This window comes from Microcebus murinus, chromosome 16 (genome assembly GCF_040939455.1).
Source record: "Microcebus murinus isolate Inina chromosome 16, M.murinus_Inina_mat1.0, whole genome shotgun sequence".
In the NCBI taxonomy this organism is placed as follows: Eukaryota; Metazoa; Chordata; class Mammalia; order Primates; family Cheirogaleidae; genus Microcebus; species Microcebus murinus.
The window spans coordinates 40,878,635-40,894,432 of NC_134119.1; the positions used below are offsets into that span (position 1 = coordinate 40,878,635).

At 42.8% G+C, this 15,798-nt stretch overlaps 1 non-coding gene across 1 annotated transcript; it reads right to left on the reverse strand.

Annotated features, from left to right (window-relative positions):
• Positions 1–394: 394 nt before the first annotated feature.
• LOC142861539 (small nucleolar RNA U13) lies at positions 395–495 on the reverse strand. Its single transcript, XR_012912765.1, has one exon. It is a non-coding gene; the product is annotated as a small nucleolar RNA U13 (small nucleolar RNA).
• Positions 496–15,798: the final 15,303 nt, after the last annotated feature.

Sequence of the window (15,798 nt, forward strand, 5' to 3'; positions counted from 1 at the left end):
GGTTCATCTGTAAAATGGGAGTAATGATAGCAGCTCCTGCCTCTTTGGTTGTTAGTGAGGACCCAGGCGGTTAACACACGTGAAGGTTTGCACGCAGGAAGGGCACGCGCTGTTCTAGCTCCCGGCTGCTCACGGCACTGAACGCCGCGCACGGCTCGCTGCCCTCCTGGAACTGACATCCTAGCTGGGGTAGGGTGCACAAAACCAAGGGGTCATGAGCGGTGTTAGATAGTGATGACCACCGCTGTCCTGCTGATAACGCGGGATACAAGGCGAAGAGGGGCCGGGCATTTAGGTTGTCATTCTAGGTACACTGGGAAACCCCTGAAGGGCTTGAAGCATGGAAGTAATGTGATCCGATTTCATTTTCATTTTCAATTTTTTATTTTTTTCATGTCAGGTGAGTAATGTGCTTAAGTAACAAGGTTTGAGGGAGGCACATCTCACACATGAGCGTGAAAATCCAACCGTCACCCTTATGAACTACAAAAGGATCTGATTTCATCTAGAAAAGTTCGCCGGCTACCATGAAGAGACTGTAACACACCAAGAACGGAGAGAGGTCTGGACGGCGAGAGATCTAAGCTTTTTCACCTAGATGGAAAATGGCGTGACAGGAACAGGTGACATGGCCCAGGCAGGGGATATAGAGCAACAATAACGGGAAAGGCAGTTCTGCTGTTGCCTGACCGGTGACCCCGGAGATGTCACCTCCTCCCCAGTTCTCATGTACAGTAGAAGGTGGTGCTAGGGGTGACCACTCCCACATCCCCTTTTGCATTCATGGAATAGTCGTGTAATGATGCTGATAAGCAATCACTGCCATACGAATCTGCTGTACAGTTTTGCTCCTGAGACAATGTTGTGAAGCCTCCACGCTAGTTCTTCCAGCGCCTGCTGGGAACGCAGCCTGCTCCTGCCGGGCTGCTGCCTGAACTCGGGATTCAATTCAGGCCAATTCAGCCTTTGTCTTCTCCTCTGCAAAGTGGGAATGATAAAATCTGCTCTGCCTACCTCTCATGAATGCAGGGAGGATGAGGTTAGATGAACCTGGGGAAGAGATAAGGGGGTTTCTTTTTTTAAGAATGGGAGGGGGGAGAAGGGGATGGGCATGCTCATAGCTCTGACTTGGGCAGTGCAAGTACATTTATTTTATTTTAGCGTATTATGGGGGTACAAGTGTTAAGGTTACATATATTGCCCATGTGCCTCTCCCCCCTTGAGTAAGAGCTTCTAGCGTGTCCATCCCCCAAATGTTGCACATCTTACTCGTTGTGGTTGTATATACCCATCCCCTCCTCCCCCCTCCCACCCTCCCCACACCCGATAAATGTTACTCTTATATGTCCACTTAGGTGTTGATCCGTTAATACCAATTTGCTGGTGAGTCCATGTGGTGCTTGTTTTTCCATTCTTGAGATACTTCAATTAGTAGAATGGGTTCCAGCTGTATCCAAGAATATACAAGAGGTGGTGCAAGTACAATATAAGTAACCTGAACATTTGTACCCCCGTAAACATTTTGAAAAAAAAAAAACTTTACATCATGGATTTTTTAAAAAAAAAATTTGTCACTCTGATTTTTGGTATTTACTCTTTATCTCATCAGATTTCACCTGGACTTACCTGTCAGTTTGGTAGCATTTTTTTGTTTCCTATGATTTTCACTTAACTTACTATTATTTATTTTTTATTTCAGCATATCATGGGGGTACAAATGTTAAGGTCACGTATATTGCTCATGGCCCCCCTTCCCCCTCTCACCCGCTCGACACCCGATAAATGTTATTTATATATGTTCACTTAAGTGTTGATCCATTAATATCAATTTGGTGGTGAGTACATGTGGTGCTTGTTTTTCCATTCTTGAGATACAGCACTTAGTAGAATGGGTTCCAGCTGTATCCAGGAATATACAAGAGGTGCTATATCACCATTGTTTCTTAAAGCTGAGTAGTACTCCATGGTATACATATACCACATTTTATTAATCCACTCATGTATTGATGGGCACTTGGGTTGTTTCCACACCTTTGCGATTGTGAATTGTGCTGCTATAAACATTCAAGTGCAGGTGTCTTTTTCATAAAGTGACTTTTGATCTTTTGGGTAGATGCCCAGTAGTGGAATTGCTGGATCAAATGGTAGATCTACTTGTATCACTTTAAGGTATCTCCATATTGCTTTCCACAGAGGCTGAACCAGTTTGCAGTCCCACCAACAGTGTAGGAGTTCCTATCTCTCCGCATCCACACCAACATTTATTGTTTGGGGACTTTTTGATAAAGGCCATTCTTACTGGAGATAAGTCATATCTCGTTGCAGTTTTGATTTGCATCTCCCTGATGATTAGAGATGTTGAGCATTCTTTCATATGTTTGTTGGCCTTTATTCTGTCTTCTTTTGAAAAATTTCTGTTCATGTCCTTTGCCCACTTTGTGATAGGGTTGTTTGAGTTTTCCTTGCTGATTTTCCTGAGTTCTAAATAGATTCTAGTTATCAGCCCTTTATCAGATGTGTAGCTTGCGAAAATTTTCTCCCATTCTGTGGGTTGTCTGTTTGCTCTCTTGACAGTTTCTTTGGCTGTGCAGAAGCTTTTTAATTTGATCAGGTCCCATTCATTTATTTTTGTTGCTGCTGTGATTGCCTTTGGGGTCTTCATAAATTCTTTGCCTAGGCCAATGTCTACAAGAGTATTTCCAACATTTTCCTCTAGGGTTCTAATAGTTTCACACCTAATATTCAAGTCTGTTACCCAGCGTGAGTTGATTTTTGTGAGAGATGAAAAGTGTGGGTCCTGTTTTAGTCTTCTGCATGTGGCTATCCAGTTTTCCCAGCACCATTTATTGAATAAGGATTCTTTTCCCCAGTGTATGTTTTTGTCTGCTTTGTCGAAGATTAGTTGGCTATATGAAGATGGTTTTATATCTGAGTTCTCTGTTCTGTTCCACTGGTCGATGTCTCTGTTCTTGTGCCAGTAAAAAGCCGTTTTAATTACTATAGCCTTGTAATATAGTTTGAAATCTGGTAGATTGATACCTCCTAGTTTGTTTTTATTGCCTAGGATTGATTTTGCTATACAGGGTTTTCTCTGGTTCCATACGAAGCGTAAAATTATTTTTTCTATATCTGTGAAAAATGATGATGGTATTTTAATAGGGATTGCATTGACTCTGTAGGTCACTTTGGGTAGCATAGACATTTTAACAATGTTGATTCTGCTGACCCATGAGCATGGTATATTCTTCTAGCTGTTTACATCCTCTGCTATTTCCTTCTTCAGTGTTTCATAGTTTTCCCTGTAGAGGTCTTTTACCTCCTTAGTTAAATATATTCCTAGGTACTTTATTTTCTTTGTTGCTATTTTGAAGGGAATTGAGTCTTTGATTTAGTTGTCACTTGTACTGTTGTTGGCATATATGAATGCCTCTAATTTCTGTGTATTGATTTTGTATCCTGAGACTTTACCAAATTCATTTATCAGATCACGGAGTCTCTTGGTTGAATCCTTAGGGTATTCTAGGTATAATATCATGTTGTCAGCAAAGAGTGAGAGTTTGATCTCTTCTGCTCCCATTTGGACGCCCCAATTCCACTCTCTTGTCTGACTGCTGTAGCGAGGACTTCCAGCACTAAGTTGAATAGAAGTGGAGATAGTGGGCAGCCTTGTCTAGTTCCAGTTCTAAGTGGGAATGCTTTCAATTTTTCCCCATTCAGTATTATATTGGCTGTGGGTTTGTCATATATGGCTTGTATCATTTTTAGGTAAGCCCCATCTATGCCTATTTTGTTGAGTGTTCTTATCATAAAAGGGTGTTGAATTTTGTCAAATGCTTTTTCTGCGTCTATTGAGAGGATCATATGGTCTTTATTTTTGTTTCTGTTTATATGGTGAATTACATTTATAGATTTGCATATGTTGAACCATCCCTGCATCCCTGGGATGAAGCCCACTTGGTTGTGATGGATTATTTTCTTGACAAGCACCTGGATTCGATTGGCTAGGATTTTGTTGAGAAGTTTTGCATCTATATTCATAAGGGATATTGGTCTGTAGTTTTCTTTTTTTTGTTGCATCCTTTCCTGGTTTTGGTATCAGGGTTATGTTCACTTCATAAAATGTATTGGGGAGGATTCCATCCTTCTTGATGATGTGGAATAATTTCTGCAGGATAGCCACCAGTTCTTCTTTGTAGGTGTGGTAAAATTTGGGTGTGAAACCATCTGGTCCAGGACTTTTCTTTTTAGGAAGGTTTTTTATTGCTGTTTCAATTTCAGTAGTTGATATTGGTCTGTTCAGGAATTCTATTTCTTCCTGGTTGAGCCTAGGGAGGCTGTGTGTTTCTAAGAAATTGTCCATTTCCTCCACATTTTCCAGTTTGTGCACATAGAGGTTTTGTAGTATTCATAAATTATATCTTGTATCTCTGTGGCATCAGTTGTAATTTTTCCTTTATTGTTCCTAATGGCGCTTATTAGAGATTTTTCTTTTCTGCTTCTCATTAGTCTAGCCAATGGTGTGTGAATTTTGTTTATTTTTTCAAAGAACCAACTTTTTGTTTTATTAATCTTCCATATAGTTTCCCTGTTGTCAATTTCGTTTAGTTCTGATTTGACCTCGATGATTTCACTTCTTCTGCTGGGTTTGGGGTTGGTCTGTTCTTCCTTTTCCAGCTCTTTGAGACGATTTATTAGGTTGTCTATTTGTAATCTTTTTGACTTTTGGATATAGGCATTTATGGAAATAAACTTTCCTCTCAGGACTGCTTTAGCTGTGTCCCACAGGTTTTGGTAACTTTTGTCACCTTTGTGATTTAGTTCAAAGATTCTTTTGATTTCCATCTTGATTTCCTCATTTATGAAGTGATCATTGAGCAGAAGGTTGTTTAGTTTCCATGACTTTGTGTAGAAATGAGAACTCCTGTTAGGATCGATTTCTACATTTATTTCAGTCTTAGAGAATGACCCATGAGCTGATGACAAGAATGTATATTCAGTGGTTTGGGGGTAGAATGTCCTGTAAATGTCAGTCAGGCCCATTTGTTCTAGAGTTCTGTTTAAGTCCATTATTTCTTTGTTGATTTTCTGTTTGGAGGATCTGTCCTGTGCTGTCAGTGGAGTGTTAAAGTCTCCAAATATTATGGTGTTGTTGTTTATCCATTTGTTTAGATCAAGTAGAGTTTGCTTTATGAATCTGGGTGCACCTAGGTTGGTATTCGACCACACATATTTAGAATTGTTATGTCTTCTTGTTGAACTATACCCTTCACCATTATATAGTGACCTTCTTTGTCTTTTATTACTTTTGTTGATTTAAAAACTAAGTTATCTGTAATCAGCACTGCCATGCCAGCTTTCTTTTAGCTTCCGTTTTTTTGAAATATTGTTCTCCGCCCCTTTACCTTTAGTCTAACTGCATTCTTGCAGGTTAGATGTGTTTCTTGAAGGCAGCAGATACTTGGCTTGTGTTTTTTTTTTTGTCCATTTGGCCAGCCTATCTCTCTTGAGTGGGGAGTTCAAGTCATTCACATTTATTGAGATAATTGATAGGTGGGGCAGATTTCTGTTCATTATGTTGGGTTGAACTTTTTGCTTTGTTTTTCTCTCTTGAGCCATTGTGGTATCTGGGCTTTGATCTTTAGCTTTGAGTAGATTTACATTCATGAGTGTTTATTGTGCTGATTCGTGGGCAACTCTGTTTTGAGTACTTCTTGAAGGGCTGATCTTGTCTTGGTGAATTCCCTCAGTCTTTGCTTATCTGAGAATGTCTTGATTGCTCCTTCACATACAAAACTTAGTTTTTCAGGGAATAAGATTCTAGGCTGGGCATTGTTCTGTTTCAGAAGAGTGAGAATGAGGCCCCAGTCTCTCATTGCTTGTAAAGTCTCAGTAGAGAAGTCTGGCGTTATTCAGATTGGCTTTCCTTTGTATGTTACTTGCTTTTTTCATCTTACAGCTCTTAGAAGGGCCTCTTTAATTGATATATTGGTCAGTCTGATGACTGCATGTCTGATGTCTTCCTATTTGCATTGAATCTCCCAGGGGTCCTTTGAGCTTCTTGAACTTGTATCTGGAGATTTTTAGCAAGGCCTGGGAAATTTTCCTCTATTATATCTTCAAATAGCTTGTCCAACCCTTGAGTGTTTTCTTCTTCCCCTTCTGGTAACCCTATGACCCTCACATTAGGTTTCTTCACATAATCCCACATCTCTTGTAGGCTTTGCTCTTTTCTCTTGTTTCTCTGCTCTGTCTCTGTGAATGATTTATTTAATTGGAAGGTGTTATATTCAATCTCTGACATTCTTTCTTCTGTTTGATCTACCCTGTTCTTGAGGCTTTCCACTGTGTTTTGTAGTTCCCTGAATTGATTCTTCATTTCCAGGAGTTGTGAATTTGTGTTTCAGGTCCTGGAATCTTTTTGTGTTTTCTTTGTGGTGGTTATCCAGTTGTTCTTGCAGGTCATTGAATTTTCTTGCAATCCACATTCGAAATTCCTCTTCTGTCATTTGGTTGCCTGATTTTGGTTGGTGTCTGTTTCTAAGGGGCTGGTGTTCCTCTTTGGGGGTGTGGTTTGGTTCTTCATATTTGGTTCTTCATATTTCCGGAGTTCCTTCTCTGATTTCTTCCCATCTGGCTCAGTTGTTGCTTCTTGCCTTTAGGTTTTTGTTTGGGTATTGAGATGCCCTGTTTAGTCTCTGAGTCAGTAGGTGGTATTTGTGGGTGATATTCGACCACACCCTGTATAATGAGTCAGTAGGTGCTGTGAAAAGGGTGTGCAAAATGTCCTCCCTGTCAGTAGGTGGCGCTTGCTCATAGAACAGGCTATACTGTTGCTTTTGGGTCTTGTATCCAGTTCTAGTTACCCTGGAGAGGCTCTCTAGTGCCTCAGGTGGTCAGTGGGGCCCTGGGACTTCCAGGTGTGTCCTTTTCTCCCCCTCAGTGAGGGCTGGCCTAGGAGAGAGTCTGGGTGGAGCTGGGTTGGATAAGCCTGCCCTCAGGCACCACCAATGCAGGGGTCAAAGTTCTGTTCTCTGCTTCCAGGAAAAGCTGTCAGGGAGGGGCTGGAATGGCCCCGCTCAGTCAGAGAGTCTGCGTGTGGGGTGGGGCTGTCTGAGACCTGCAGTCTGGGGCAGGCCTCGCTTCTTTCTACCCTCCCCAACTCGGTGGCTACTCCCGGGCGTCTGCCAACAGGCCAGACCACATGCCACCGGGCCTCCCCTGGCTGATTCAGGCCATGAGGTTCCCTGCACAGGATCACTGCCTGGGTGCACGGCCCCCCTTTGGGAGGAGGGTTGCCCTCAAGGACGCTGATCTTCCCCTTGAGGACAAAACTCTGATCTTTTTCTTTTGCTAAAAACTCCTTCCTAAGGAGGCCAGCTGGGTCAGGCTGACAAACACTAAATTCCCACTAATCGGCTTTTGTTAATCAAATAAAGCAGTGGTTTACTTCCCAACCTGATTCTGGTATGGCATTAACATCACCTAAAAGATAAGAAGCCCCTATCATAACTCAAGCATCCTAGCAGATGCCTATTCGTAAATTTAAAGCATCTAAAAAGCATCCTAGCAGGCGCCTATCATAAACTTAAAATGTTCTCCTGTCTGGACCTCCCAGAGTGCTCACACTCTTATCTTAAAATAAGCATATCCTTTCTGGTCTTCTAGATAAAGTCTAACTCTCTCAGCCAATTGCCAGCCAAGAAATCTTTAAACCCATCTATAACCTGTAAGGCCCCGCTTGGAGATGTCCCACCTTTTTGGGCCAAATCAATGTATGCCTCTCATGTGACTTTGCCTGTAACCCCTGTCTCTCTGAAAATATATAAAACCGAACTGTAACCCAGCCACTGCGAGTCCACTTGCCCAAGGCCTCTTGGCAGTGGCTCCAGGTCATGGTCATCAAATTTGGCTCAGAATAAATCTCTTTAAAGTTATTTTGCACAGGCCGGGCGCGGTGGCTCACGCCTGTAATCCTAGCACTCTGGGAGGCCGAGGCGGGCGGATTGCTTGAGGTTGGGAGTTCGAAACCATCCTGAGCGAGACCCCGTCTCTACTAAAAATAGAAAGAAATTAATTGACCAACTAAAAATATATATACAAAAAAAATTAGCTGGGCATGGTGGTGCATGCCTGTAGTCCCAGCTACTCGGGAGGCTGAGGCAGAAGGATTGCTTGAGCCCAGGAGTTTGAGGTTGCTGTGAGCTAGGCTGACACCACGGCACTCACTCTAGCCAGGGCAACAAAAGTGAGACTCTGTCTCAAAAAAAAAAAAAAAAAAAAAAGTTATTTTGCACAGTTTGGCTTTTTTCCGTTGACACCCTGAAGGCACACACACCTCAGTAGGCTGTTCATGTATACCCCTTCTGTGCCCCGGGCAATGTGAGACCTCAGTGCACGGGATCTGGTCCGCAGGTCTGACCTCTGGGCCCCAGAGTTCAATCCCTAACCCCACCAGGGAGAGGAGTGCCAGTCCTAATTCACCCTTGGGGAGCCCAAGCTGGGTCTATGTTTCTCAGCCTCAGGGTCTGCCCCATTCTCCTGGAACCACTAGGCTGGCAGCACCTGGGAGGGCTGGCGGGTAGGGAGCTCACAGTCTGAGTTCCCTTCAGTCAGCTGTAGGGCCCCAAAAGGGAAGGTCCCGTTCCCTGGAGGTGCCTCCGGCTGGTGGTTATATTGTCTCTCTCGGCAGCTGTGGACAGGGACGGGGGAGGGAAGAATGAGGCAATATGGCGCCTGCCACGCCGCTGGGGTCTGTGCACACGGAGGTGCCCCGAGGGAGTTGGGAGCCTGGTGCTGCGTCCGCTAGTCTTACCGCTCACTGGCGGCGGCCGTCTCTGGGCTGGTGTCTGCAGGCCTCTCCACCCGCTGGGGAGCCCACCAGCAGTCCCAGATGCAGGGGAGGGGAGAGTTAACCGCTCCACCTACCCTTGCCGCTGGTCTCCAGGCTACTCTGGAGGTCTCAGCTTCCAGTTCGCCTCCGCAACGTCCTCCTGTGGAGTCTCCCGTGGTATCAGGTACCCCTCCTTCCGACCCTCCTCCGATGTATGCTCATCTGCTTGCTTTTTTCTTCTAATTTCTCCTAGAATCTGCCTTTTCTGCAGAGACACTCTGTCTGGTGGTGTTTCTTGACCGCCATCTTGCTCCACCCCTTAACTTACTATTAAAGTGCAAAATATTTGTTGTTGAGCCTGTCCAGAGAGCATATAGCCTCATGCTAAAATATTTCTCACATGTATATTTAATGGGTCTTTCATTTTTAAAGCTCTTATTTTTATGAGAGCCACACATACCCTTGAAATTTATAAGGAGTTAAATATAATAGCTCATGAGATTTGATATGGAAAAGAGTAGTCTTCTTGCTTTCCCTCCCTCTGTTTCCCTCTCCTCAAAACAAGCTTTTTTCTCCTCAGCTCTTTTGGCTGATTCTTTTCGTTAAGAATCTTGTGTGTGGGCCGGGCACAGTGGCTCATGCCTATAATCCTAGCACTCTGGGAAACTGAGGCGGGTGGATGACTCAAGGTCAGGAGTTCGAGACCAGCCTGAGCAAGAGCGAGACCCCAATCTCTACTAAAAATAGAAAGAAATTAATTGGCCAACTAAAAATATGTAGAAAAAATTAACTGGGCATGGTGATGCGTGCCTGTAGTCCCAGCTACTTGGGAGGCTGAGGCAGCAGGATTGCTTGAGCCCAGGAGTTTGAGGTTGCTGTGAGCTAGGCTGACACCGCGGCTCTCTAGCCTGGGCAACAAAGTGAGACTCTGTCTTAAAAAAAAAAAAAAAAGAATCATGTGTGTGGATAACATTCTACATACATTCTACAATTGGCATTTTTCTCACTGATGCCAACTGGGGGATTTCCAGTATTTCAGCTCACCAAAGCCTTTGTTCTCATGCTTGTCATCTCATGCTCACAAGATGGCTGCTGTTGCTCTAGGCATCACGTCTCTATTCTCAGTAAAAAGAAGCAAAAGCCCCAAAGCTTTTTTCTTTGACTCTTTATCTTTTTATTTGGATATAGATGTCCTCATCAGGAACTTCAGCCTATATCCCATTGGCTAGAGCTGTGTCATGTGACCACCCTTATCTACATAGCTGCAAGAGAGGCTAGGAGATGCTGTACTTTTAGCCAGGTCTTTGTTGCCACACACAAAATTCACAAAATTGAGCTGCGTTTTTTTAGGGAAGAAAAAGGAATAGCTTACAATAAAGGGATCAGGAGGCTGGCAAGACCCAAATACACGAATCAGTCTTAGCATTACAAAAAGTAAGATAATTAAATGTTATGGCTGATGTGACACAATATGAACTTAATCAAGCCTTTAAATCTAACTTTGAGTGTAGAAGAAATTCAGGGAATATAGGCTTAAATTAAATAATGCCATGAAATAATCTGTAAAATCCAGAACTGGGGCATTCTATAGGATATCCACTCTGATTCTTCAATGAGTCAATATTATGTGGAAAATGAGGTGTTTAAAAGACACTTAAATATGGTTTATTACACTTAAACTACTTATTATAGTTTAAGAAACACTTAAGAGTCACCACAACCAAATACAGTGAGTGGACATGTTTGGATTCTGATTTCAAACAACTCAACTGTGAAATATATACATTTTTGGCAGTTGGGAAGTCTGAATAGATATTAGATGATATTGATGAAATCTTTTTAATTGAAGAAACTGTTAATTGTGTGAGGTATGATAGTAGCATCATGGTTTATATAAGACAGACTATATATATATGTGTATATATATATATATATATATAATTTTATTTTTTTAAACAGAGTCTCACTCTGTTGCCTGGGCTAGAGTGCTGTGGCATCAGCCTAGCTCACATCAACCTCAAACTCCTGGGCTCAAGCAACCCTTCTGCCTCAGCCTCACGAGTAGCTGGGACTACAGGCATGCGCCACCTCGCCTGGCTAATATTTTCTATTTTTAGTTGTTTGGATAATTTCTTTCTATTTATAGTAGAGACGGGGTCTCACTCTTGCTCAGGCTGGTCTCGAATTCCTGAGCTCAAGCAATCCTCCCGCCTCGGCCTCCCAAAGTGCTAGGATTACAGGCGTGAGCCACCGCGCTTGGCCGACAATATCTTTTTTTAATGCAAACTTAAGTATTTAGGGATAAAATGACATGGTACCTAGTATTTGCTTTAAAATAGTCTATCAGGAAAAATGTGTAAGGAAATACAAAACAAGCATAAAAAAAGAAAAAGGAATGGCTATTGGGTGGCTACCTGGGAGTGTCTGTTAGGATCGCTTTACCTGTGGAGACCAGGGAGAGCTGGTCTGCTTTTAAACCTGACAACCAATTTTTTGATATGCCTCCTATTGAGAAGTGGAGTCTATGTCTCCTTCCCTTAGATCTGGGAAGGTTTGTGATTGCTTCAACAAATTTGAGCCTATTTTACTTTTACAGCCTATTCTAATTCTATATAGTCCCTTACAGGTCCAACAGATTATGAAACACTCTGCCAATATTTTCTACCTGTTTCAATTACCTATTGCTGCATAGCAAACCATCCTAAAACAGGTATAAAATAGCAATCATTTTATTATGCAAATGGAGTATGTGGGCCAGAATTTTGGACAGGGAACAGTGGGAATGGTTTGTCTGTGTTCTATGGTGTCTTGGGCCTCAGTTGGGAAGACTCAAACAGCTGGGGGGTGACTCAATGTCTAGGGGCTGGTCATCTGGTGGCTTCATTCACATCTGGCACCTGAGCTGAGATGGCTGAAAGCCTGGGCTCAGATGGGATTGCTGACTACAGCACCTACATGTGGCCTCTCCATACGCCTTGGGCTTCCTTACAACATGGCAGCCTCAGGGTAGTCAGACCTCTTCCATGGCAGCTCAGGGCTCCAAGAGCTAGTGTTCCAGTGAAAAGGGTAGAAACTTCACGACCTTTTATGACATAGACTTGGAAGTCATGTAGCATCACTTCTACTATATTCTATTGGCTGAAGCAATCACAAACCTTCCCAGATTCAAGGGAAAGAGACATGGACCCCACTTCTCAATAGGAGGAGAATGAAAAAAAAAATTTTTTTGTCTTGTTTAAAAACTCATCACTCTTGGCTCAAGCTAGGAAGATCTCATAGATTTCCAGCATGCTTCCCTTTGGGATGAATATGGCTTTCATGGCAGTTATGTGAGTCCCCATTTTTCCCATCCCCGGAAGGACCAGGGAAATATAGTTGGCTTCCTGCTAACAGATGAATCAGTAACCATACAGCCTCTCCCTGTGACTTTATCTTAGGGTGGCAGGCCCAATAAATCAGACCTGTTTCCAGGAGTGATGGATGGAACAGTACCAAATGATTTATGATCCTTTACCTAATAAAAGGAACCACTACTGTCAATCATTTGCTAAGACAACTGCAAACATCCCCTACTGGTCTGGTTTCCATAGCTGTCCTCTTACAATCTGTCCTTCAGAGCAGCCAGAGAGATTTTAAAAAATTATGAATCAGATGATTTTTGTCTCCCCAAGCTTATAGCTAAAACTAGCCCATGACTTTCCATTGCACTTAGAAGACAAGCATATTGCTTGTCGTAGCCCTCAGGGCTCTACATGATGTCCTTCCTGCCTAGCTCTTTGATTTCATCTCCTACAACTCTCACTCTGCTCCAGTTACACTGGTTTTCTTACTGTTGTTGGCATCCACCAGCCTTGTTCCTGCCTCAAGGCCTTTAAACTTGCTTTAACCTTTCTCTGCAACACTGGGGCCCCAGATGATTGCATTGATAGAGGTCACAGAGTGTTTAAATCTCAGCTCACATGCCACCTCCTCAGAGTGCCCTTTCCTGGTCCCTCTGACCCTCTTACTTGACCTTGCTTTAGTAATATTTTCTTTATTGCATTTATCTGTATCTGCAATGATATTTTCCAATTTATTGGAATTTTATTGGAATTCCAATTTATTGGAAATTTACCAATTTATTTGCTTATTTTCTTCCCTAGAGAGTATGGTCCATGAGAGTAGATACCTTATTCATATAATTTATCACTACTGTCCTGGGTATCTATCGCTGTGTAATGAACCACCCAAAGCTTAGTGACTTAAAACAATAATTTATCATGATCTCTTGTGGTCCTGTGGGTTGACTTGGATCAGCTGGTGGTTCTTGCTTGGGTTCTCTCATGCGGTTGCAGTCAGATGGTGGCTGGGGCTGCTGTCATCTGAAGGCTTGATCGGGCTGGACATCCATGATGGCTCCCTCAGAGGACTGGCATTTGATGCTGGCTGTTGGCTGGCAGCTCAGTTGGGGCTGTCAGTGGGAACACCCATATGGCTTGGGCATCTCACAGCCTGGGACCTGGGTTCTGAGAGGGAATGCTCCAAAAACAAGTGCTCCAAGAGGTGAGAAATGGAAGCTCCCAGACCAGTTAAGGCTGCCCCCTGGAAGTGGCACAACGTTACTACTGCCATATGCTATTGACCAAAGCAGTCAGAAGACTTGCCCAGATTCAAATGAGTAGAGAAAGAAGCTCTGCCTCCTAATGGGGATGGCTAGGTCATATTACAGAAGAGCCATGTGATGGGAGATATGGTCATGACTGGTTTAATTTTTTTCTAATTAAAAAAATTTTTAATTGGCACATAATAACTGTGCATATTTATGGGGTACATAGTGATGTTGTGGTACATATAATGTGTAGTGATCAGATCAGGATAGTTAGCATATCCATCATGTCAAACTTTATCATTTATGTTGGGAATATTCAGTATCCTCCATTTAGTTATTTGAAACTCTATAATTAAAATATTTGTGGATTATAACAACTGTTTTTGGAAAATACAGTCTGGCTCATGCCAGTAATCCTAGCTACTTGGGAGGTTGAGGCAGGAGGATCACTTGAGGCCAGGAGCTCCAGACCCGGGGAAGGCTTGTGCAGCAGGGAGTGAGGGATGGGGCTGGACATAAAAGTTGGGATAAGTCAAAAAGGCAGGTCAAGGAGCACAGCCTTTAGCCTGCAGGCAATGCAGAGCCAGTCAAGTTTACAGTCAGGGAATTAACATAGAGATAGCAATGTTCTAGGAAGATTACTTGATCTGGCTCAAGACACTTCAAATAGAGAAGTTCTGCCTTTCATGGTTTTTTGCACTGAGACCCCATGAAAAAAAATTTTTTTTTTTTGTATAAAGCATTTGGTTTGAACATTATTGCATTCATGCCATGAGGGCCTTAGTTGTGAGTTAAAGGAGGATGAGGGCTGAGGAAAGGCCATTGGCTTTGGAAATTAGGAACTTGCTGGTGACCCTGGTATAGGGAGTCAGACCTCTCTTGGGTTGCTCTTGACAGAAACCAACTCCAGCTACTGTAAACAGAGAAAGAATTCATGAAAATGGTGTGGGATGCAGTGGGCATCCATTCTCCCTTCCCAATAATTCCCATAAGTTTAACTAGGGTTGAATTCCACTGCTTGCAACTTACTTAGTTTAGCTCATGGAACTGAAGGGAAGGCTAAAGAAGCATGGCTTAGAAAGGATGATACACAAGGCAGAACCAAGGTCTACCCAGGGCACCTCTGAGTGAGCCCCATCGTTTTCAGGCCTTTTGTCATTCATTGCTCAGGTAGGGCAGGCACATTGATTGACAGTCCCCTCTGCCCCACCTGTCCTGGGTGGAGGAAGAGTTATTCCCTCAAAACAGAATCATGGTCCTTTATCAGAAAAAAGGGACAAATGGATGCTAAGTGACAAAACACAATAGCTAATATACCCAGAGAGAAAGGTTTCCATGGAATGAAAGGAAGTTTGACTGGTTCCAATAGTCCAGGAGGAGAGGCTCCATTGTGTCGTTAAAAACATCTTGTTTATCCCTGGAGATTTCTCCTATCTTCACTATTAACTTATTTATGGTCATTTTAGGGAAGGCATGTCGCAGCTGAATAACATCACCTCCCATTATAAACCTTTCCTTCTTTCCTTTCCTTTCCTTTCTACTTCCTTTCTTCCTTCTCTTCCTTGACAAATGTTACTTTTTAATATGTATTCATTTGCCACCCAACCAGGTTCATATGTCTGCTGCCCAACAGGAAGCCACTCTGCTGAGTCAGCGGGGTTTACAAGGCAGAGAAAGAGTCATTATTCCACATAGCACTAAGTGGTGAGACGGGAGAAATTTCTCAAATCTGCCTCCCCAAGAATTTGGGAGACAGGATTTTTAAGGGTACTTTGACAGGCAACGGATTAGGCAGTTGGGTTTGTTCACTGGGGCAAAATTATAGGGGTGTAGAAATCACCTTGTGTTGTTTCAGTCCCTGAGGTCACAATTCCAAGAGAGTAGGTTTCTGGTCCATTGGGTGGGTCAACCAATCCACTGGAATGTGGGGCCTGGAACATATCTTAAAAACTACCTTTAGGTTTCAAAAAGGTGATGTCAGCTATGGAGAAAGTTAAGAATCTTTATGGACACCAGCTACAGGGAGAAGTTAAGAATCTTTATGGACACCAGCTATGGAGAGAAGTTAAGAATCTTTATGACCACTAGCTGCATGGCTCTGGAGTGACAACTACAGATATGCAAGCAGGGGACAGTTACTAATTACTATCATTATTTTTAGCTAGGCCTATGTATTATTTTTAGCTAGACCCTTCCCATAGTTCTCACCTTGCACCCCGTTGTTGATTTGTGAAAAAGGTGCTTTCATGACTCATGAAGTCATGTCCAAAATTTTGGATGTATCATGTATGTTAACCTCAGATAGATTTGTGTGAGCAAATATGTGTGTTTTTGTGCATGTGTGATATTGAAATAACTGGGACGACATGAATAATTTGGC